The sequence below is a fragment of the Lutra lutra genome, chromosome 7 (assembly GCF_902655055.1).
Source record: "Lutra lutra chromosome 7, mLutLut1.2, whole genome shotgun sequence".
NCBI lineage: Eukaryota > Metazoa > Chordata > Mammalia > Carnivora > Mustelidae > Lutra > Lutra lutra.
In genome coordinates, this window is record NC_062284.1 from 114,850,254 (window position 1) to 114,873,619 (window position 23,366).

The 23,366-nt window shown below is 49.5% G+C and overlaps 1 protein-coding gene across 1 annotated transcript in view; it reads left to right on the plus strand.

The window, feature by feature from the left end:
* The window catches only part of RAD51B (RAD51 paralog B), a 680,659-nt gene that overhangs the window by 631,793 nt on the left and 25,500 nt on the right, over positions 1–23,366 (plus strand). The window lies entirely within an intron of this gene.

Sequence of the window (23,366 nt, forward strand, 5' to 3'; positions counted from 1 at the left end):
GCCAACCCTTGCCGTAGACAGCTTGTCCCCTTTCTAGCTTTTTGTCCTTGAGTATCTGTTCTAGAGGTCTGTTGACCTCTTCCTCAAAGGACTAAATCCCTTGAAGTCAAAGACTTATTCCTGTTCTCTAGAAGATAGAAGTCTGGGACCTAGAACCCATTCGGTAAAGGCATATTATTGATTATCAAGCATTGTGAAGATATTCTTGGTGAAAAAATGGAGGAAAATTCTTCCACTGAGTACAAGATTAAATGGCTTACTTCTAAGACTTCTCTTAAGCAAAAGATCATATAAAAAATCCTAATGAATGAGATTAGAGGAATTGGCTTGAGTTAAAACTAGGCTTTTTATCAGGGCAATCAGTGTCCTGCTCACCTGACCATCCACATTCATGCTCTCATTGCATTGCTTTGGCCTCCAGCTGCAGTAGCATCAGGAGAATCACTTCATTTTCAACCACAGAGCCACTGCTAAGGCCAAAACTCTCCTATGTTTATATGTTGCTTTATGGTTTGCAAAACAAGTAGCATAATTCCCATGTTGTAGATGAGGCAACTGAGGCATGTTAAATACCTTGCACAAAGAATGAGAGAGCTGGGACTTTGACCCTGGTATTCTGATTCCAACCTAGGCTCTTTCACTAGACCACGAAGCCTCTCAAGCGGTTAGAATAAAAGGACACAGTGCAAATTTAGTTCAAAGAAGAAACTGATACCATGTGAAATTCCAAAGAGATCTTGGGACCACATATGTGAAAATTTCAATGGTAGTTTTTCGGAGTTGGCCCAATAGAAATTTAGACACCTTGCCAACCTTACACAAGATATGTAAATCTCACAATCAATTTAACTAACTTTCATTTCTCTTGGAAACACAAAAATTTAGACTAGAAATTGGCTTAAATGAAGAGATTCACGCCAACCCTGCAATCCTGCTACTCCTGTGAAATGTTTCATGAACCCCAGTATTGAAGACCTTACTATTTTGTTTGACTGTGAAGGCAGTCTATGCATACTTGCTGCCAGTGGAAGGTTAATAGTGACTCAGAAGCAAGAGGACCACTGACTGAATCACCACCACTTACTATAGCCCTCTGCTCTGTATTCCTTGGAAACCTCTTGCCTCAGTTTGGGCTTTGACCCAACCCACTCAGAAGGAGAGAGAGCAATTTTATAGCCCTGCATAGAGTGACTCCAAGCCAACTGTATCTATTTCCAAATGATCTGACGCAGCAAGTGGGTCATATTTCCTTTGGAGGCTTGGCTGAGGACAGTTCGGTTGGTGACATCGAGCCAGAGAGAATAAAATAAGGCTGTCAAGAAAAATCTGAAATGGTCTCCAAAGAGATAGGACTAATGAAATGCTCAGGTCAGGAGTGGGGTGCTTTCTGGAGAGATTCAAAAAAGAAAGGATGACAAGGTGACCATGTGTGAAATTCAATCGTATCATCAGTGATTTGAGAAAGCCAGGCAGATTGGCACCTGCCCAGTACTTTCTGAGAGAAGGCACTAAGCCTAAAATAATTCACAAAATCTACCTCTCATTTTTATTCTTACCTTTAATCAGATTTTTTTATTGAAAATTTTTTATGGTTGGTTCCCTGTCCACTTTCCCCCCTCCCTGCCAAGTGTATTTGCCAAAGACCAACAGACCCCTGTGTTCAATTATTCTGGCCTCAGGGAATAATGATTAAGGAGTTCCAAGAACGGGATGTGGGAACAGCGGAGAAGTTAGGTTTCATTTAAGGTCCTTGGAAAGAAGCAAGTACCCTAGGCTGCTCAGATGGGAAAGGAGCCGGTTCTTCATAGATCCTGTGAAAGGATACGCTGAGCCCTAGAACAAACTCCCAACCCAAGGGAGTTCCCGTTCTCATGGATACAGGCAGACCTTTGAGTACCAGTTTCCAGGGGCATGTATTTGCTTCACTGTTCCCCGCTTTGTGCAAAAATATTTTCCCCAAAGTAAAGGCATGGTGACAAAGTTGGGCTCTTTGAGGCTGTTCCTGGAGCGAGAGGAGGTGTGTGCCTCTGGCTGTCCACTTGGCAATGAGTCTTCACACTGCTTCTTTCCACCCAACCATTTTGGCCACTGGAGTTGTTCTAACACAACACGGTCTAAAAAGAATACCAATCACTTCCCTTTGCTTCATGCTCTTCCCATCAACTCAACGGGCATGTTTCAGGCGCCTGCTCTGTGCCAGGCATTTTCTTCAGAATGGAACAAGACTGTCCTTGCCCTAGCAGCCTACCAGGAGAGACAGTCAGGTACTATTAGTACCTGGGGCAGAAATAGTGTGAGAAGCACTATGGAGACTCAGTGGAAGGAGCTTCCACCAGAAAGCAGACATGAAAAAGGGGAAAGGGCCCGACTCTAAAGGGAACTCTGTCCATCACTCATTCTTCCACATATTGATCACCCAAACATTTATTACCTGGTTGTTGTTTGCCAGGAAACATAGGTCTGGGAATTCAAAGAAGAATGGGACGTGGAGCACAGGGTTAGGAGGGAGGGGGAGGGGAGGAGGTGGTGAAAGAGGAGCTGAGAAACAGATCGGGCCAGATTGGCAAGGGCCTTGCCTGCCAAGCTGAGTCTGAACCTTGTTCTGGGCATAATGAGGAGACTTTGGAGGTCTTTATGTGGGTGGTGGCACAGATTTCCACCCCACCCCATTATTTCCGACCTCAGCCCCTGATTTGTTTCTTTCCTAGAACTTACTACAGCATGGAAGTATTTTATTAACTTGTCTGCTCTGTGCTTGTTTCCCGTCTGAATCCCCAGCTGGGATGCGAGCCCCATAGGGACAGGGACCGCACCTGGTCTGACTCACTGTTGTATGCCCAGTCCTGGGCAGAAGGTGGGCCCTTAGCAATATTTTCCAAATCAGATCTGTGTTCAGAGAATTGTCTCCTGTTTGTAGAGTGGAGGGGATCTGAGGGCATGAGGGTGGGTGATCCCATAAGAAGGACTATAGTAGCCGAGAGATGCTGGGAGCCTAATCTGGGGCAATGGTGGCACAGGAGGAGGGGGACATATTTAAAGGACTCATCTGAGGTAACGCTGACAGACCTTGATGAGGGAGAGGGAGAGGTCAGAGGTGACTCTAAGGTTTCCATTGGGATGTCTGAGTGGCTGGTGATACCATTGAGACAGAAAGGAGAGGGGAGGGACCCGAGGAGGGACTTGTCGTGGGAAGCAGGAGAGCGTAGATAATGAGATCAGTTTTGGACATGTGTGATTTGAGACAACTGTAGAATGCCCGACTGGAGATGTTCAGCAGACAGTTGGAAATATATGTGGGCATTCCAGGAGATGGCTGGGGCTGAGGTCACAGATTTTTGGTGATAAATGAAGCCAACAGAGAGTAAGGCTGCTCAAGGAGAATAGAATTTGAAGAGACAACAGAAGCCTGAACCTGGGAGATACAAAGTTTAATGAGAGAGTAGGAAAGAGGAGCAATGGAAAGACAGAAGGGGCAGTCCAAGAAGTAGGAGGAGAAGAGATGGGGACTCCTCGCCACCACTGAGAAATCTGAGCCCCACCTAGGACAAGAGCAGTGAGAATAGAAGCTGCCATCTTGGCTGACTGATACTGCCCTTTGCTTACCCTGTTAGTGGTAAAGGGAGGCTCTTAGCAATTCTGGGTCACAGAGAAGAACAGAAACACATCTGTGTCGTTTATCAGGACTCTCCCCTTCTAACAGACCCAGGGGGTGGGGCCAGATTTAGTCTTAGGCTAAAGGGTACGTATTTGTGGGAGTTCTCAGCTTGGAAACATTTTTTGAGTGGGCAGCTACAACTCAAACACCAGCAAATCCTGCCTCTTATCACCTCCTACCAAAAATGGCTCATGTGGATTAAGCAGTTGCTTGAGCAATGGCCCCCACCTTGGGGTCTGGGTTCAGGTTCCAGCAGGGTTATTGCAAATGGCGGCTGTTTCCATTTCTCTCAAGGAAGAGGTTTTTCTCTGGGAGATGGTTCATGAGGTAGTGCCCATCTTCACCTTCACTCAATACTAACCTCTTTTCCTCAGCATTCCCTGCCCCAACCAACCCTGGTTCTGCCTTCCTTCTTGGTACTCGTGTACTACTTTCCTGCCCTATAGCACAAGCCAGTGCCTTATTTTAGGCACTGAATATTGCAGGAATGAAATGAGAACTTAAAGAGAAGTCCAGGACCCAAAAGAAACCAAAGAGGAGATGCTCTAGCTAAAGGGAAGAACAGACCGGTCTAGCACTCCTGTCCCTCAGAGTCCTAGCACTCCAGGGCATCTGCTGTGAGCCTCTGAGCCAGGACAACCTGCACTGGCCTCAGAGTCTACGGGCCTAGTCTTTAGCCCCCATCCCTTCCCCCAGTCTCTGTCGTATTGAGGTCGTTCCTGGCTCTGAACTTCTCTGAGAGAGTGTCTGCTGGTCATGAGTCATGATTTTCCTGGGCCTTTTCCCTCCCAGAGAAAGAAGAATCCAGGCTGATGCAGAGAGGTGGATACCCCGACCCAGAACTTGCTCTCCACACGCCCCCCGCCCCCCACCATCCCTGCCTTGGTCTCTACCAGAGCTGCCCGGCTCGGGCTCAGCGATCCTGCCTCCGGGGCCTCAGCAGTTCTCTGGAGCAGGGAGGCAGAGGGAGGACATCTCGGTCTCCCACCTCCCTTTGGGTTCAGTGCTGGGTGAACCGTGTCCGCCCGCCTACCGGGGGCCGCCGGCTCTCCGGCGTGGGGCGCACACGCTGGGGCCCAGCCCGGCCCAGCCCTGCCGCATTCTTCTTCCCGGCTTGTGCGTCACCGCTCTTCATCTTGCTTGGTGCCGGGCTTGGCAGCAGATGCCGTAAATATGGTAATTTTAGACGCCCTGATTGGAGAGGGCTGCGGGGAGCGGAGGAGAACAGTCTGGTTTACTCTCTGGGAGCTGGGCCCAGCTGGCGCTGCCATCCTCTGTGCGCCCTCTTCACCAAGCGGTGGCCCCATCAGGCCCCTCCCCCACCCCTTTTTGTGTTCAGGCCTGACTTCTTGGAACCTGGGGAGGAATGAGAAGGACAGATCGGATGTGTCTGGGCCCTTGGCCTGGAGAATTGCCGGTTCGCCTGGAGAGCACGGAGGCAGACCGGCCGGAGTACACCCAGTACCACATGGGGTGGGGGTCCTGACCCTGCAGAGAGAGTGCGGAGGGCGGCCTGCCTGGGGATTAGACCCCCACCCAGGGCCATATTCAGGGCATACTAGGGATGAAGTGGGGGCTGCCGGAGGCCCTTGACCCCTCCTGAGCTCTCTCCCTTTTCTGTTCTTTCTCTCCTGACCTCCCCCTGTGGGGGGCTGTCACTCCCAAGGGCCAGAGGCAGCCGCTCCCAGGGTTGTCAGCTAATCGCTCCTCCCACCCCTTTGGTGCTTTGAGGCGTAATTTGCATTTGATTACAGGACCCGTGAACAGGGTCAGAGATTCAAATCACCCCTGGGAGAGACTTCTGGGCTGGTGTTTTCAGGCACAGGGAATCAGAGTAGGAGCTGAGAGTTTTGAGCTCAGGGCCACGTCAGGTCCTTCGGAAGCCACCAGATAGACTTTAAGCTGTCTGTCCCAGCTCCTCAGCAGGACAATCCCAATTCCAAGGCTCTGAGCTGGACTTGGAAAGGTCTTCGTTTTTGAGCCTCTGTCTGTAAGTCGTAGAATGCTTGAGTCCAACCCGAAGAGAAGTGACTTGCGCCCAATCATGGGGCCAGATAACCACAGTGTTGTTAGCCCACGTCTGGTGCTCAGTCCCTGCCCTGGACACATTTTTATAGAAGGCTCTAGAAGAAAGAAAAAAGGTCTGATAGGTGTTTCTTTGTTGCCAGTTCCTGGGAGAAACCACGGCAGGATCCTAGTGCTAGCACATGACGTCTGGTCCCCTCTGGTGACAGGAAACTTGCCGTCTTTAAGACAGCCTATGAAAACCCTGGTCCACTCTGACTCGGGTAAGAGTTCTGGACAGCTGCGACCTGTTCATGCTGAAGAGGCCTTACAGGGAAGGTGCGTGGATCAGGACTAAGTCAGGTTAGGGTCTAGAGAAGCTTAGGCATCAAATGTCCCCAGCAAAATGGTCTTATTGCTGCCATCCTATAGTCCTATAGAATAAGTCAGAATCCCAGCTAACCACAGTCTTCCCTAGGAGAGGTGTGGCCTGGTCTACTTGGAGAAAAAGATGGGCCTCCTGTGTAAATGGGTCAGAGAACTTGGAAACACTTTGTTCTTCCAGTGGATTAACAATTTTCCCCTGGAAAACAAAACAAAACCAAACAAAACAACAACAACAACAACAAAAAATGTTCCACAGAACATTCACACACAGTATGGGGTTTTACGTCAGCGAGCCCTGATGGGCCGGGAGTCTGGAATCCGTGCTGTACCCAGTCCATCCATCCCCACAGCGCTCTGTGTTCTAGAGCGGGGGAGGTGTACAGGCCTTCTGGAGAGATTTGAAAATAACAGCAGATGAGTGAAAGAAAGGGTTGCTTCCAAAATGTTCAAAAATAGTTAAGGAGAAGGTACTGATAACCATGAGGCCTGGTCAGTGGAGAATAGGGACATGCGAGCAGAGGGTGAGGAAGGAGAGGCGGGAGAGCGGGAGGTGGTACAAGACAGGAGTTTAAAATTGTAATCAGTTTTGACAGCACTGCCCACCACCCCCACAAACTGGGTCTATACAAAGAGCTGGTAAAGAAAACCCTCCTCGGGTCTCCCCACCCCCCATCCCCTGGCCTCCGCACAAGTCCCCTGCCTAGTCTCCAGGCCTCCGAAGTCACCCTGTCCTGTGTCCCACCCCAGAGTACTGCTCCTGCATCTCACTTCCTTGCTTCCACTCCCCTGCCCGCTGACTAGCCCACCATGCTCTGGCCAGGCAGTCCGTGCCCCCATGCCCCGGCTCTGGGACCTTTCCTGACTCGTGCCTTATCCCTCCCATGGATGAGGTCGCCTATTTGCCACCCCGTGGAGTGCCCTGAGAATGCCCGGCAGGTGGTAAGCGTTCAGTTCTTACTCTGATTTTATAATCTGTCCTTGGCTTAGGCCACTCCTTCCGTCCTTCTCTCTCCGGCTAAATGCCCCGACCCCCCCACCACCTTCATGAGAGGTACCGGCCTCTGGTCTCCTGAAACTGTCTGATGTCAGTCTCATTGGTATATCTGACCAGCTTACAATATTTATGTCTGGAGCTTATCTCTTTTTCCAGAATGAAAACACCTCTGGGTCAGGGCTTTCTCTTACACTTAGGTATAAGCTCTCAGCCCCGAGCACAGTGGACTGTCTGCAGAAAAGACTGCTTCTAGACTGCGATCTACTTCATGAAGCCCTTCCCACGCACACCTCACTGGGGACTTCCCCACCTGGATTCAGCTATGTAATAGAACCAGTGAGTGTTCCCACTAATTCCATTTTAGGGAGGAGGAAAGGGAGGATCAGAGGATGTTCCCTTGCTTGCAATCGTAGGTAGTGAATGACAGAGCTGGGATTTGAACCCAGGTTGGTCCACTCTAGAACCTGAACTCGAACACCTCAGGCTCCGCCATACTCCTCTCATGAAGACAGGGACGGTGTCTTTCCCTAGGACAGGGTTGCCGATTGGCCACCTGAGAGCCAAATCTGACCCACAGATGTGTTTTGTTTGACTCGGGCAGTATTTTTTAAAAATACTTTTTTACATCATCTACATTTCTGGCTCCACTGGCAAACTGGGGAGATCTGGTGACCCTCAATCCTAGCATAAGGCTGAGGAGCAGCTGTGCCCTCCTTTCTCTCTGGCCCTTGCAGACCTTGTTTGCCTCCACGGTCCAGTTGACAGTTTCTCCCTCAGGGTGGTGGCCTGAGAGGGACCTCAATTCTTGGTTACGCAGGACTGTCCCCGATAGTATAGAATGCTTAGCAACCCTGGCCCTCACCCACTAAATCGGTGGCACTTTCCTTCAGTCATATGGACAATCAGAATCATCCCCAAACATTTCCAAAGCCCCTGGGAAGAAACACCAGCAGCCGGTAACCAGCACACAGTAGGGCCTCAAGTAAAAAGGTCAAACGGGCTTAGAACAAAGTATCCGCCCTAAACACTTCCCCATAGTAAAGGTTCTCATATAAACAGAGGCAGAAAAATGAAATAACCGTAGTATTCAAAAAATAAATTATCTGAAGCAGATTTACCACATTCCTCTAAACACCTGTCCCATGATGGGGAAAAAAAAATTAGTAATAACATGTTGCCATCGAGGCGTTTCCATTCTGCATGCCTCAGCTCCCGCGGTAATGTTACTTGGTTATGGTTTTCTTCTGGGCCTTCCACGTAATGAGAGCTACTGTCCAGCTGTCACCCAGACCCCCACCGGGGAAAGGCTGCATTGAAAGGGACAAAAAGAACTAGAAGAGCATGCAGCTTTTACAGAGAAGTGTTAGTCATATTTTTGCTGTTTATTCTAATCATAAAAAATACTGCCTGCTTACAGGAGACATTTCAGAATATAGCTAACACCAAAAGTAAAAATCATGCATAATCTCATCGCCTGGAGATAATCGTGGTGGATATCTTTGTATGTTTCCTTCCAGTCTTTTTTCCCCCCATATGCACATGTTGGCATGTGCTGTTGCCAATTTTATTTGGCTTTTAGCAAGATTGGGACATGCTGTTTATAAAGTTTGCCTAGCCCTCTCATGGCTGCACCCATCATCTGTTTAATCAATCCCCTTTGGTTGGACATAGAGCTGCTTCTCAGTTTTTAATATAAACAATACAACAATCAGCTTCCTTATTCCTAGGTTCTGTGGGGTCACTCTGATTACTTCTATAGGAAGTGTGGTATTGGCCATCAGCACAGGAAGAGATCATCCCCTCCGCAGGGAGATGGTATTGGCTCTGGATCTAGAGAAGAAGGGTGGAGTAAAGGGGAGACTGAGGTCTGATAAGGAATGTCCAGGCAGGGAGGAGCCTGTGTGGTTGAACTTGTACTTCCTAGTGCAGCTGCAGCCCAGCCATGGGCCCAAAGTGAGGGGAGGGGCTGTGGGGCTGGAGACTAGGATGCCGAGCTCTCACCACAAGAAGAAACAAGGACTTAACCAAAGGATGAAAATTGTTTGGCACCGCTGAGAACCCAGTTGCGGTCACCCCGTAGGACTTAATAGACACCGTTGGCACAGACACCCAAGTCTCTCCGCAAAGCTGGGAGACAGAAGCTGAGATGAGGTGAGGGTAAGGGTGGGGATGGGATTAACTCAGGTTTGGGAAATGGTCTGACAGATCCAGCCAAAGTTCAGAGGGGCTGGTGAGAGCCTCATGAAATCTTTTCCCACCCCAAATAGGAAGATTACTGCCACACCTAAGTAAAAATAGTTTTGCAACCTAACAAGGAGAACTAAGTAGTTCTCTTTGCCCATGAAAATGGCTTTACAGACCCAACCTGAGCTGGACATAGACCGTGAGCTGCTCTTGTGCTCTAATAATAACCACAATGAACAATTTCTACAGCACGTCACCATTTACAAAGTGCTTTATGCAATATATTAGCTTCATCCCTTGGGATAGGTGTTATTCAATGTTATCCCCCCATTTTGCAGAAGAGAAAACAGGCTCAGGTAGCATGACCGGTCTCAGTGCAAACAGCAGCGGAATTGGGCTCCAGACCAGCATGAAGGACAGAGTCGGAATAATGAACATGTTCTCTTGTGACCAAGTCCTCTGTCCTTGCAAGATAACTTTTGTTGGAAAACGAGTATATCCTCTGCCTGCAAACTTGACCTCCTTAGCAAGATGAATTAACCTGGTGAGCTACCAGGAAGAGCCAGTTATTTCCATGTTTAGAGAGTGGGCTTAGTGTTTTACCTACCAGACTGGTCTTGCTGTGCCTGGAACAGACCACAGGACCATTCCCTATGCAGGTGCTTCCTATACCTACAATCTTCTCCAGATGTGGCCACAGCTCACGCCCCACCCTCTTGGAGTCTGCTTAAATGTCACCTTCTTGGTGGTGCCTTCCCGGACCACCTTACTTTAATTGCACCCCTCCCACCACCCACACCCACAGCTAGCACTTCCTGTCTTCTTTCCCTGCTTTATTTTTCTCCACAGCACTGACCACTTTCTAATAGGCTATGCATTCTATTCATTTTCTTGTTTCTCTGCTAGAATGTGTGATGAGGACAGGATTTCTGTCTGTTTTGTTCCCTGCTCTATTCCCATGCCTAAAACAAGCCTGGACCATATTAGGTGCTCGAAAAGTAATTGTTGAATGACTAGTAGCAGAGGTATTAGAATAAATGAAAAACCCTTAAGAACATTACCACGGTGACTAGCTCATGATTCGGAATCCATACGTAGTTGTTCCCTTTCCCTCCTTCCCTTCTCCTGTGGTAAGTGTTACCTGCTCAGCACGGACATCTTTTATAATCACAACATTTCTGGAAGGGATAACACATTAAGACTTGACATCGATCCACAAAGCAGATACCGCAGGGAAAAACCCTACATCAAGGGAAGTGGGTATGTCACACCCTGGACCACCCTGGACCACCCTGGTGGGAGGGGGACTCGAGGTCTCTGCAGGCAGGTCTCATACCATCTGTAATTCCAGCCATGTGTGAATGAGTGCAGGGCAGACGGGAGGCAGGCAAGTGGGACCTTGATGGAGGGAGGCTTCCTCCCTCTCACCTGTTGGAATTGCCACCTTCCTGGACAGCTGGGCAGGTGAATCCTGGCACGTCTGTTCATTGACCTGTATACGGAAGGAAAAAGTTTTCCTTGCCCCTCTTGTGGTCCCTGGCTGGATCTGAGAATTAAACTGACAGAGAGAGTGTAGCAGGAGGAAAGCGTCCTTATTTGTGTGGTGTACATTGTATGTAACTCGGGACCCTCCACAAGGAAACGGAGGCCTGAAGGAACAGCTGGATGTGAGTATTGTGATGCTAGGTTTGCTGAGGGGTGGGCCGTGGTGGAGGAATGCGCTGCTTATGGGACAGGAGGCAAGTGTAGTAAACTGGGGGAAGCTTAGCAAAGTCTGTCTGCCAGGACTCCTCTCGTTGTCCCTTTGCCTTTGGGGATAAGAGTATGGGAAGGGCACCCCTCACGTGAGGGTTTTGTGACCTGTTTCAGGGGAGCAGTGTTGGCGAGCAGTGGGGTGGGGAAGGAGGAGGGCAGAGTGACACTCCTGCTCCTGCCATTTTCTCAGACTCCTTCAGCTAAAAATACCAGATATGCCAAGGTGCAGTGTTTTGGGGTAGTGTGTTCTGAACCCAATCACCTGCCACGGGGTTGCAGAGGGTCCCTTCTCTTCTGTTGGGGCACTGCTGGGTTACTCACTGAGTTGCCCACATTCATTTATTCAGTACATATGTACCGAACTTTCACCAAAAAGCCTAGAGAAGCTGAGTAAACAGAACAGACTCAGGCTCATGGCTCCCAGTCTGTGAAGGGGACAGACTTCAAACTTGAAAGTCTGTCCAGACCCAGGGCCACCTTTTGGTCAGACATTCCTATCTCCCTTTGGGGTCTTTTCTTTTCAGTGCCCTGCTCAGGCCTGCCCCAGGAACCAGGGGCCTCCTCCCTGCTCTCCTGTCTGCACCCTCCCTCCTTGCAGTGCAGGCCTGCTTTCCCAACACCCCCCCAGATTGTTCCAGAAGCCACAGCCAGATAGAAGATTGTAGCCCCAGGCTTGCCAGATGGCTAGTCATAGGGGAAAAAGTGGGCACAGCAGAAGATACCTCTAATTCCCAAAGGAGAGGCTCACCTGTCCTGAATGGCAGATGCCAGAGTTGAGGAGGGGACGGCAGGTCAGAAGAGGAGGAGCCCACAGTGGTCGGGGGACCCCCAGGCTGGATGGTGGTGGAGCAGGCAAAGGGGAGGTGGCTAGAGAGAGAATGAGAGAAAAGGAGAGATTGAGGGATAATCTGAGTGGGGGGAGCTAGAGGGGAAATATCACTGGAGGTTTGGGGAGGGTGTGGTGTGTATGTACTGTGTGGGGACGCCTTGCATGACTTCTGGAGAAGATCGCCACCTTGCATGCCTGGTGGAGATCCCATTAAACATGAAAGCCTTAGGAGTTTCTGTGTTTCTCTGACTGTGAGTCAAAGTGGTCACAAGCACAATTCCAGTCCCCCTCTCTCCAGGTTCTCAATCCTCAGCCGGGCTCTCAAGGCCTCTCAGAGATGCACCTCTGCTTACCTTTCCAGCCTTGTTCCCTGCCATGCCACCTGACCTTTTCCACGCGCCATGGGGTTCAACTTTTCCCTGGGTAAGCCACGCTTTTCAGCCTCTCTCACCCCCATTCCAGGCTGTTCTCAGGAATCCCCAGCCTCTCCAACAGTCTCATCCCTTCTTCCTATGTTCCCAAGCCTTGCGAATCTTCACACCTCCGCCCAGAACTTTCTTCACCTCTTCCAAGAAATCTTTGCTGGCTACCAGAAAGCATCCTTTGTTCCTCCCCACGCACCCTCAACCTCTCCTTGGACATTCTCCATCAACTCCCTTGTAGGCGTCATTATCTTCTTGGACACGGTTTAGCTCTTGTACCATCTAGATGGCAAACGCTTTGACCCACCTTCCCAGGGCAAGTCCTGGAAAGTTTGCCCATGGTAAGTGCTGGTAGTGAAGGCAATCAACATCCCAAATGTGCCTTTCCCCTTGGGTCTAGTCCCTGGAAACAACTCCAGTGGCCTTGAAGAATTAATATTGCTGTCAGAGGGGCTGCCCTCCGAAAGGTCCCAATAGCTCTTGTTATATGCAAAGTGGAAAAGGTAAAGGACTGTTCTCGGCATTTCCTGCCTTTCAATTGAGTGAGGACAGACGGATGATTTATTGGGCATTTCCTAGCCTCTCCTTCACCATAGGAAACCAGCCTGAAAAAAGGGTGCAAATTTTAAAAAGATGTGAGGCTGTTTTGAGGGGGCGTGGGGAGAATTCCTGTGTACCATTAAAGTGAAAAAAGAGAACCTCTCCCAGCAGGAACCCTGATCCAGAGGCAGACTACCATAAATTCCCACCACCTTCTGAGGGCTCAAAGCCACTGGTGCTGGTGCCGGGAGAGTCAGGCTGTGAAGTGTCTTCCTCGCTCCCCATTTCCAGATGATCTAGCTTGGGCTGAGGGGGGTAGAGGTGTGGCCTGAGCCATCAGCCATCACCACAGAGGAGCAGGGGCTGCGGGGGCCTTCACAACCTTTCAAGTGTTGGTTTCAGTTGGAAACACTTAAATATCTCCACCCCACCACTTCCCCAGGAGAGAGAGAGCCAGGGAAAGCAGCCAAGACAGGGGTGGGGGGGTGGGGGGGTGGGATAGGTGAGGGTGGGGGTGGGTAGGGCTCAGCAGATACGAAAGCCTGACCAGTGCTTCCCCATCACTCTGCTGTGGGAGCCATGCTGGTTTCCTGGGGCGGCTCCAACAAGGTACCACACTCCGGTCCTTAACTGGGTGGCTTAAAGTGACAGCCACGTGTTCTCTCACAGCTCAGGAGGCTGGAAGTCTGCATTGAGGTATTAGCAGGGCCCCGCTCCCAGAAGGCCCTAGGGGAGTCTCCTTCCTTGCCTCTTCCAGCTTCCGGTGGTTTCTGGAAGCCATGCTGATCTTTGGCTTGTAAACGTATCACGCCCATTTCTGCCTCCGTCTTCCTGGGGCAGTTCTCCTCCTGGGTCTGCAGCATCTCCTTGTGGATGTCTAAGTTTGTGGCCCTTCCTATAAAGATGCAAGTCATTGGAACAAGGGCCTACTCTACTCTGGCATGACCTTCTCTCAACTTCCAATTTAGTGTTCTGCAAAGACCCTAGTTCCAAATAAGGTCATATTCACAGATAAGGATTTCAATATGCCTTTTTTTTTTCTTTTTCTTTTTTTCTTTTTTTAAAGATTTTATTTCTTTATTTGACAGACAGAGATCACAAGTAGGCAGAGAGGCAGGCAGAGAGAGAGGGGGAAGCAGGCTCCCTGAGAGCCCTATGCGGGGCTTGATCCCAGGACCCTGGGATCATGACCTGAGCCTAAGGCAGAGGCTTTAACCCACTGAGCCACCCAGGTGCCCTCAATATGCCTTCTTGGGATGCAATTCAACCCACAATAGGAGTCAAACATTTATTGTCCACGGTCTCACTGAGAAGCCACTGTGTGTGTGTATCTGTGATTAGTATTTATATAATGTCATATAATATAGTTACCTATATATAACTATCATATAATGGATTATTTGTAATATGTATACAAATATTTATAATGTATCATATATACGTGATCATATATTATGATACCATATATATGATACTATATAAATACATATGACACTGCATATGACATTATATAAATACAGACGGCAGGTATATGTGATTTGTATATGTGATGTATGACATAATAGAATATATGACACTAATAAATACATATATGACACTATATAAATACCAATCATAGGAGCAATTCTGAGTAATGCCCTAATTTTGTTAATCTAAAGACCACAGAGCTGCTCTTCATCTGTTTCCTGTGGTTTTCCCACCAGCGAGATGATGGGAAAGGTCTGTCTTCGCCCGGACTGGACTCTGACGAGGACAGGAGCATGCTGGCTAGACAGAGGCACCGTGTGGCCGCCCGGGTGTCCCAGGGCCACAGGGCAGGAGCTCTGCCAGCCAAGCAGCATCCTCCCCTACCTTGTTTCAGAGGAGAAGACCCAGACCAGGACACGTGACATGGCATGCCCAGTTCCACGGGGGCACAAATAGGTCGACACGTAGAAGTCATGTCTGCACACACCCAGAGGCTCCCCGACTCACGCCACTTCCTTCTCGATCTCCTCTGTGCCCCACTTTCCCAACTAATAGATTTTTCACTTGCGTTACTTCCACAGAGCATGCCCAGATGTTATACGTAGTCACAAAAAGAGCACTGTTTTCCCTGCAAATGAGCTGGGAAATTATTTTCATGGAGGTCTTAGTACGCGCCAAGTTTCAAGTCCTTTGTGTTCAGTTGTTCTGGGGTTGTTGGTGAGGTGGGGGAGGGAAACCCGTTCCTTTTTCAATTTTATGAAGGACTTTAAAAAGAACTTTTTTTTTTTTTTTTAATTTTTTCCCCAAACTCCAAACTGACTTGACTAAAAGCTTCATTTCATTTTCTGGACACAGTAACCTGCCTGGGATGCCATTAACGAGCCTGGGGCTCAGGGTCCCTTAGGAGGAGCTACCTCTCTCCTAGGCCTCTCTCAAAGTGGCCTTCAGAAGTCTTGAAATGGCTCTTAACCCTCCCACACTCCCCTGCCTCCCCTGTACCGGGTGGTCTACCTGGGGCTCCCGCCCTGCTTTCTCCTCTTTGCAAGGCTGCCTAACTTCCTTCTGAAAGCCCGAGGGTCTGATTCACGCCATCTTGCCTGCTGGGATCCTCCAGCAGGAAATGGGCCAGATTCAGGAATGCCTTTTTAAATGGGGTTTTGGAAAAGGCATTCTGCTTGGAACTTTGGCTGGAGACTTTTTGCTGGGGCCTTTGCCCATCTAGGACTTCTAAATAGACTGGCAGAGATGGCGCACAGCCTCCTACATCTTCCTCTGCCACTCCCCACTTCCTTTCACCACAGCCTCCCCATCTGAGGACACCCGTGCCTGTACCCAAGCACACTGTGAGCTCCTCACGCGGTGCCCACCCCAGAGCCTCGGAAGGACGAGAGGCAGAGTGCAGCACAGCACTGCCCACTTTCTGCTTGGCCACATCTGGCTCATGTTCAACACAACCCAATTCAGAGAAAGCCTCTATGGTGGGCCTCGGACTTCTGGGAGCATCAGAAGCCCTTGGGGAGCTTGTTAAGGATGCAGATTTCCAGTCTCGATGCTGAAAATCTTACTGAGGTCTCTGGCAGAGCCAGAGAATGTGCGTTCTTGAAGCACCTGGGAGACTCTGGTGCTGGTGGCAAGGGGCCACCCTTGGAGAAACGCGGATTAGTGCTTGGCCAGGCACCCTCACAGGGGCCTCAGCACCCCAAAGCATGCTCAGGACACTCAGCAGAGGTGACTAGGAAGAAGTAAAGACAGAAATGCAAGAGCACGACTGAAGTATAAACCAGGGAAGCGCGGGCTCCCACCTGGGGAGCTGGGTAGCGGCGGTGCAGTCCCAAGTGTGACAGCTCAGGGACCAGCACGGTAGGGTTCCACGGGGAAACACTGCTAGCCCCATGAGAGAAGAGACGTTCCAATCTTCCGCCACCGGGGTCGGTGCTGGTAGAAACTTGTCCCGGATCTGGGGGTGCCATCAGCAAGCCAGACAGAGGAGCAGTTCCTGAACACCGTAATTCTGAGGAGGAAGCTGCTTCAGCTTCTCCTCAAAGGCAGCACAGCATAGTGAGCGAAAATCCTGGCTTTGGAACCCTGCCTGGGTGATTGTCACCTGTCTGCTGTCTCAGGGTGAACTCGAGCAATCTGCGTCCTCTCTCTGTACCTTCCCAGGGAGAGAAGGACAACAGTCCCCACCCCAGGGGGTTAGTGGGGAGTAGATGAGATCACACGGGCCAAGCGCTCAGCAGTCCTGGGAGCGGCCAGGGCTGGAGGAAGGCAAGTTGCTATTTTTATTCTTGGTGAGTGTCCTTGTCTCTCTGTGCCCAGAAAGCTTTGGGGTCTCCCTTTTCCTCCTGCTAAAAGCCCCTGGTGCCCTGCAAGTCGTCTTTTGGAACAGGTGGCAGTGGTGTCCCCCTTCCTCTCCCAGTGGCCCTACCTTGAGGGACATTCGCAGCTCCTTCCAGTACTCCTGAAGGAACCGCTCCACAGATGGGGGCCAGACCTTTGCAACCAAAACCTCTGGTCTTGAATTCCAAACCTCTGTCTGAGGAAGGCTGTGTGATCTACAAAGTGAGATAGGGAGTTCAAGGTTGGAATCAAAGGGTCCTGAGCAGATGGAGAAAGGAAATGCACATATGCAGAAGCCCATCATAACACCCAATTAATCCTCCTGTGCCTTCGCCCTGCTGCCTGTGGGGGCTTTTGTGCTGGTCTCAGCCTCCGAGTGCTCTCTACCTTGGTTTCCCCGTACAGGTTGGAGCCAATACCCACAGGTGTGTTGTAAACACAGCGTGGTAAGCTAACTCCTTCTACGTGCTGTGCAATATTCAGAGCAATGCCAGTGTTGGCTCTCTGTTCTAATGACTCGCTGTGAAGACCTAAGCGATAAGTGTTGCTATAGCTTATGAATAAAAGACCTGAATTTAGCAGAGTAACTCATCGTTCCCCACAAACTAGTCATTCCCTTGCACCCTCATCACCAGTGCATATCTAAAAGGTATCATGTTGGTGAAACCGATGTGGTTTTGTACACTCATCGGGTGTATGGCATAGACAACCCAAGGCGAGCGTTCCTAGTCCAAAGAAGTGAAGAAGGACCGAGCAAAACCTCTGCAAGACAGAGACTCAAGAACCTTCGGGCATTTTCCAGACGGAGAATGTTGCCTACACATGCAAACACCGGCCATGGGTCTCCACAAAGAAGATCCTACTCCTGCTAGTCCACAGAATGACTTGGGTCCTGCCAAGGTTCACAGTGGGGCACAGTGAGGGGGCTGGGAGAGCGACCTCCCTCACCCTGGCAGCAACCTGGCCGGTGGGAAGGCAGAGGCTGGGAGCAGAGCCATGGTGGGCCTTGTTGACTCTGTCAAGTTCAGAGAGGGCTTTCCATTTGACTTGGCAAAGGAGAAAAGTTCTTTATTTCCCCCAGCCACGGGCCTGCCGGCCCCAAGGCTGCGGGAGCAGGTTTGCCCTCCCTTCTCTAACTCCCACACCATGACTTGCAGAGGTCAGTGAAAAGCCCCACCCAGAACGGGCCAGGCTGGGTTTGCAATGCTCCCCTTTCATGCCCAGAGCGTGCTTCTTCTTCCCTTCCAGCTCAGCTGGGCGAGCCTTCCCGGTGATACTCCCGAGCTGGCTGGCTGGCTGGCTGGCTGGCTTTTTTTTTCCCCTAAGTCCAGAGCCCAGTTATTTACCCAAAGAAAACAGGGAAGTGACAAGGTAACAGAGTACACATGTTGTGAAAATATGCAGGCTGAGGCTGAAGGAAAGAAAACATTCTTCCATAAGTAGCTGCCTTGTTAATTCATTTTCTTCTCCAGATTAGAACCAGCCATTTCTTGTGCCCTTGCACAAGCAAAAGCACCTTCTGTGGTTTCCTGACAGCTGCCTGCAAAGGGAGAGATTTGGCTCGAAAAAGAGGCCATCGGTCATGCTTCGGGGGAGGGCCGAGCCCAACATTCCCAGATTGCTCAAGTTCACTGCTCCCTTTCTAGATGGGAATGAAAAAGGGAGAGGTGGTGGGGAGAGGATTGTATCAACGCTGAGGCGTCACCTGATTTTCCATCAGAAATGACAGCTCGGTCATGAATAGTCCTTGGGACGTGCTCTCTTAGCTCCTCTGAAATGAGTTTCCGATCCCTGGCCAGCCTTGAGCAACAGCCACGGGCCGATTCTCGGCAATTAAAAATATTATTGGCCCTGATAGAGAGTTCTTGGGTACCCGCCCCCCCCCCCCACATGCACACCCTTTTCATTATGTGCCAAAGATCACTTTCCCAAACCTGTTTCAGAACAGCTGCCCGTGTTCGAGAAGCGGGCTCTGGCCCTGCATACCCTGAGTGGACTGGGAAGGGGCTGGGCCTATTCATAGTATTTGTTCCACCGGGTGTTGGGGGCAAAAAATGGGGTGATCTACATTTTGCGGGGGAAGTTGGGTCCTAATCAGTTTGGGGCTTGATTTTTCTCCACTGTGTCCTTGAAACCTCAGGGCCAGCAGAGAATGGTGGGGAAAGCCTGCAGAGAGGCGTGCTGGGGCCGGCATCCGTCTGGTGCAAATCTTCACGCTTCTCATTTTTTCCCCTCCTTAATGTACCCCGTCTCCCTTTCAGCCTGTGGGTGTTGGCCCATGGCTTGTCTGGGCTCCTTTCAGGAGCGGTCACGCCACAGAAGTCTGGACGGCCCCTGTTAGCACTGCTGTGGCCCTGTCTGATAAGAGGAGGCCTCTGGAGCTTGGGGATCTATCCCAGAGTGGGAGAAAGAATGTGGCATGGTCAAGGAGGCCAGTCCAGGCCTGAGCGGGGGAGCTCTGGTTGGAGGAGCCTTCCCACCCTTTATTTCCAGCCACAGAGTTCGTCAGCTTCCCACTACCAGCACCCAGCAACCTTAACCTCAGGATGGGTGGAAATCCGACTGTCTCCCCACATGGCTCACCACCACTGCGTGGCACCTTCCCAAGAGCCCAGGAGGGGGCCGAACGTCAGGCTTGAAATGGTCTTGACTTTCAAAGCGGGTTGAGGGGGAAGTGGGAAACGTTGAGATTGCAGTGGGTTATGGGACTTAGGATGGGGTTTTCCTCCAGGTGGTTGTCTCCCGTTGAGAGAGCCCGTGGCCTTGCCGGAAGAGATTCGCAGAGCACCCGTGTTTAGGGCAGGGACTAGGAAAGCCCAGCCGTGCCCCCTAGTGAGTGTCCTTAACACGGGCCACCAGGTTCCCACTGGGAGGACACCGCCTCTCCCCACACTGGGCCAGGCTCCAGCCTGTGGCCATAGGTGAAAGACTATTTCCGATGATTGTTTTCAGATAGTCTACGTCCAGTGCCTGAAAACACAATAGTGACAGGAAAAATCTACTCCCCCTCTCAACACAGGGAACACAAAGGTGGTCCCATCCTTCTCTATGGGAAGGTCAGAGGACCCTTTTCTCATTCCAGTCCTTGATGTGAGTCCAAGGGAAGCAGTGCCTTTGAACTCTGCCGCATCCACAGCGGGCCCAGCTGGGAAGGTGTGGATGGGGAGCCAGACAGGACATGCTGCCTTATCGGGGGCCCATTTCAGGCCCTCCCGTGAGAACCAGGCTTCCTCCCGCCAAAGGTGATTTAGAGCCGTCTGTTGAAACATTCCAAAGAGACCAAGGAGGGCCCAGAGCAGAGGAGAATGGACTCTGTCAGAGCCAGCATGCCTGAGAGCAACCTCACTGTGTTCTAGTCCTAGATAAGTCTCCCCTTTGAAGGACGCCCTTCACCTTCTCACGTCTCCATTTCCGCCATCTTAAAAATGCCTCCAAGCATCAAGTAACGACCCAGGAATGACTGCCAAGCCCTCGGTGACAAAGAGCTGGCAGGGAATGGATTCTGTTGGCATTCAGTTTTAAGAACCAGTCTCAGGGGCTCCTATGATTGTTGCTGGAAGGTTTTTCTCCGGGTTCTGGGTAAGACTAGCCCTCAAATTCAGCCTACTCTTCAGGACTCTACCTTCTGTTAGCAGAAACTGCGATTTGAACCATTAGAGGCTTTGCTTGGTCATCCCAACACAGGGTGCTCTGACAGATGGCCGTCATAGGGTTTGAATTCTTCCAGGATGGGACCCACACAACTTTGGGAAAGACATCTCAGCCACTGTTGGAAAGTTTCCATCCTCAGGAAGTTCTTTCTTATATTAGATGGAATCTACCACTCTGTGACTTTGATCCATTGCCCAGTTTTACAATAATTCTCCAGAGCCGGCCAGCAGCTTCACCAGATTCCGATATCCAGACATATAAAGAAGGCTCACCTCTTCTCGACCCCCACTTCTCTCTGCATCTCATGCCTGATCATTAGTATCTCAACAACATACTGGACAGACTGACTCTTGCTTTCTCCCCAGCGTGTTTTCATGATGGGCTTAACATCTTCCTATCAGTAACATCTTTTAAGACATTGCTAAAAAGATCCTTTTTTAGGAGAATGTGTGGAAAGGAAGCAACTGCTCCCCTGTGTGCCTCCATCAGGTTATCCCCACACAGCTAAGGAGTGTAACCGTGATCTCTTCTTTCTCAGGGTGTTTGCTATTCCCATACTTCCCCAGTACCACTGTGGCCACAAGTCACTCTTGTTGAGGGAGGCTATATCTACTTGCCTACCTTGGGTATGCTGGCTAGAAAATTTAAGGACTACTTTTCTAGAACAAAGTAAGCTTACTCTCTTTTCTTGGTGCCAACCCCTACCTCCCATATTTCTCTGGTTTTTGTCACCCTTCTCTCCTGGCTGCTCCAGGCTGCACAATTCCAGGACTCCCGTGACCCTCCAACTGATGAGAAACTAAGTTACATGCTTCTTACAAGAATAGTTTAGCCCTGGAAAGGCAGGGGATTTTGTCTATTTCTTTTGCCACTCTGTCCTCAGAGTCGATAACTCTTTGTTGAATGACTGTCTGGTTCTCAAGATACAGAAAACCACATTTTCATCTCTTACATTCTGTACTAAAAATCCAGAGCATAAAAATGGTGAACAATAAACAAGAAAGCCCATTGTCCACAGAACTGTCTTATTTATCATTCTTATTAGATATTAGGAAAACAACATCAAAGTCAGATTTTGAACAGCAACAAAGTAAGTAAGCAGCAAAGCCAGGCCAGGCCCTCAAGCTTGAGCATTCCTTGTCTCACATGCTGTCACGCCAGCTCCACTCATCATGTGACCTTGATCCATTTGCAGAAAAGTCATGCTCATGGAGCATTGGAGGATCTACCTCACGGCTATCAGATCAACCGCCCTCTTCTGCAGCTCTGTCTGTGGACAGTCATGAGATCACAGCATACAGCTTCGGAGCTTGGAGAAACTCCTGGTGCCTTGATAACTAGGAGAATGTTCTAGTCTCTCTTTGCTCTAAACACTCCTCAAACTCTACTTCTGTATCTACTATTTTCGTTCTATCACTTCCCTAAAACCTATAAGGTCAATGTTCTCCAAAATCAAGTCCCAACTTCTCTGCTTGGCTTTCAAGAATTCATTGTCTGCCCCACCTTACCGCTCCAGCCCAATTTCTTATTACTTTTCAATCCATACTCCCTCCCACCACCTATGGTCAGGCCATGTTGTTTGTTATCTTCCAATGGGCTTTGCTTAATCTTTTTCAATATACTTGTTCTTTGTTAATATCCCAAATAGACTCATTCTTTTCTAATTACTAAATAGACATTATTTTTTAGAGAAGTTTTATGTTCACAGCATAATTGACAGAAAGTAAAGAGATTTCCTATACACCCCCTGTCCCTACTACACAGTCACAGTCTCCTCTACTATCGACAGCCCCTGCCAAAGTGGTGCATTTCTTACAGTCAATGAACCTACAGTGGCACATCATTAGCACCCAAAGTCCACAGTTTACCTTAGGGTTCAGTCATGTTGTACATGCTATGAGTTCAGACAGATGTTCGATGACATGTATCCACCATTATAATATCATAGAAAATAGTTTCACTGCCCTAAAATTACTCTGTGCTTTGCATGCTTTTTTTTTTTTTTTATCATTCTATTTTCTACCACATTGATCATGGACAGTGCAATTTCTTCACAAAGCCTTTCCCAAAGACTATCATCCACACTGACCTCTCCTTTCTCAAGTCTCCAGCTGCACCCATAGACGGGGCTACTCTGGACTATGTCTTTATTGCATCTTTCCATATTCACTCTGTCTCTGTAACTAAAGTGTAGGTTGTTACTTCAATTCCCCCATTAGCCTGGCCTATGGTGGGAGTGTCATAAGCAAAACCACCGTATTTCATAGACTCAGGGGCCCTATTCACATTATATTCTATGTGAATGGGATCCCTGGGGTTATGCAATGCCAGAGCCCTGTTCACAAGTCCTTGGTGACTGGATAAAACCCAATCTAGATCCTGAACAAGAAACAATGATCCTTATCATGATTTAGTTCCCTTCTTTAGGTTATGGAGTAGCTACTATGCACTAACCACTGATACTGAAATGGAAAAAACAAACAAGCAGTGATCCTGCACTCAGAGGAATGATAGTCTTACGACAGAGTAAGTAAAGAGATCCCAATGTGAACACTGCTAAGAAATGAATGTATGTAAAGAACATAGCCCTCGATAATGTAGTTTGAAGACTGCAGGAATTTGCCAGATAGGGGAGTGCAGGGACGGCACTCAGCATGAAGGGACAGTATTGGAAAAATCAAAGTACAAGGCATATTTAGAGACTTGCAAGTGGTACAGTGCATTTCTTGATGATAAACTCAGAAGCCCGGTGGTGAGATGGCTGCCTGTGGTCCCCAGGTAAACCCAAAGAGATTATTGGCACAGCACGACTGCACGCTCACTCTCAGTCACTGCTTCTGGAAACAGGAGTAAAAGAACAAAGCCCTATCCTGCTTAGCCATCTCTTGATCTTCTAAGGACTGGATGGAATAAGCCCCAAAGCCCCAGTGTATTTTTTCACTTACACTAGCCTGTGTTGCTTTGTGCGCAACGGGGTCTACCTTTCAAACCATATGGAGCTGGATCCTCCAGAGCCCTCACTGGACAGCCTCAGGAATGGGCAGCAGATCTCTACAGGCTTCCTTTGAAAGCCTTTCTTCTTTCTTCTTTCTCCTCCTCCTCCTTGGCCTCAGCCTTGTCCTTGTCCTAGTCCTCCTC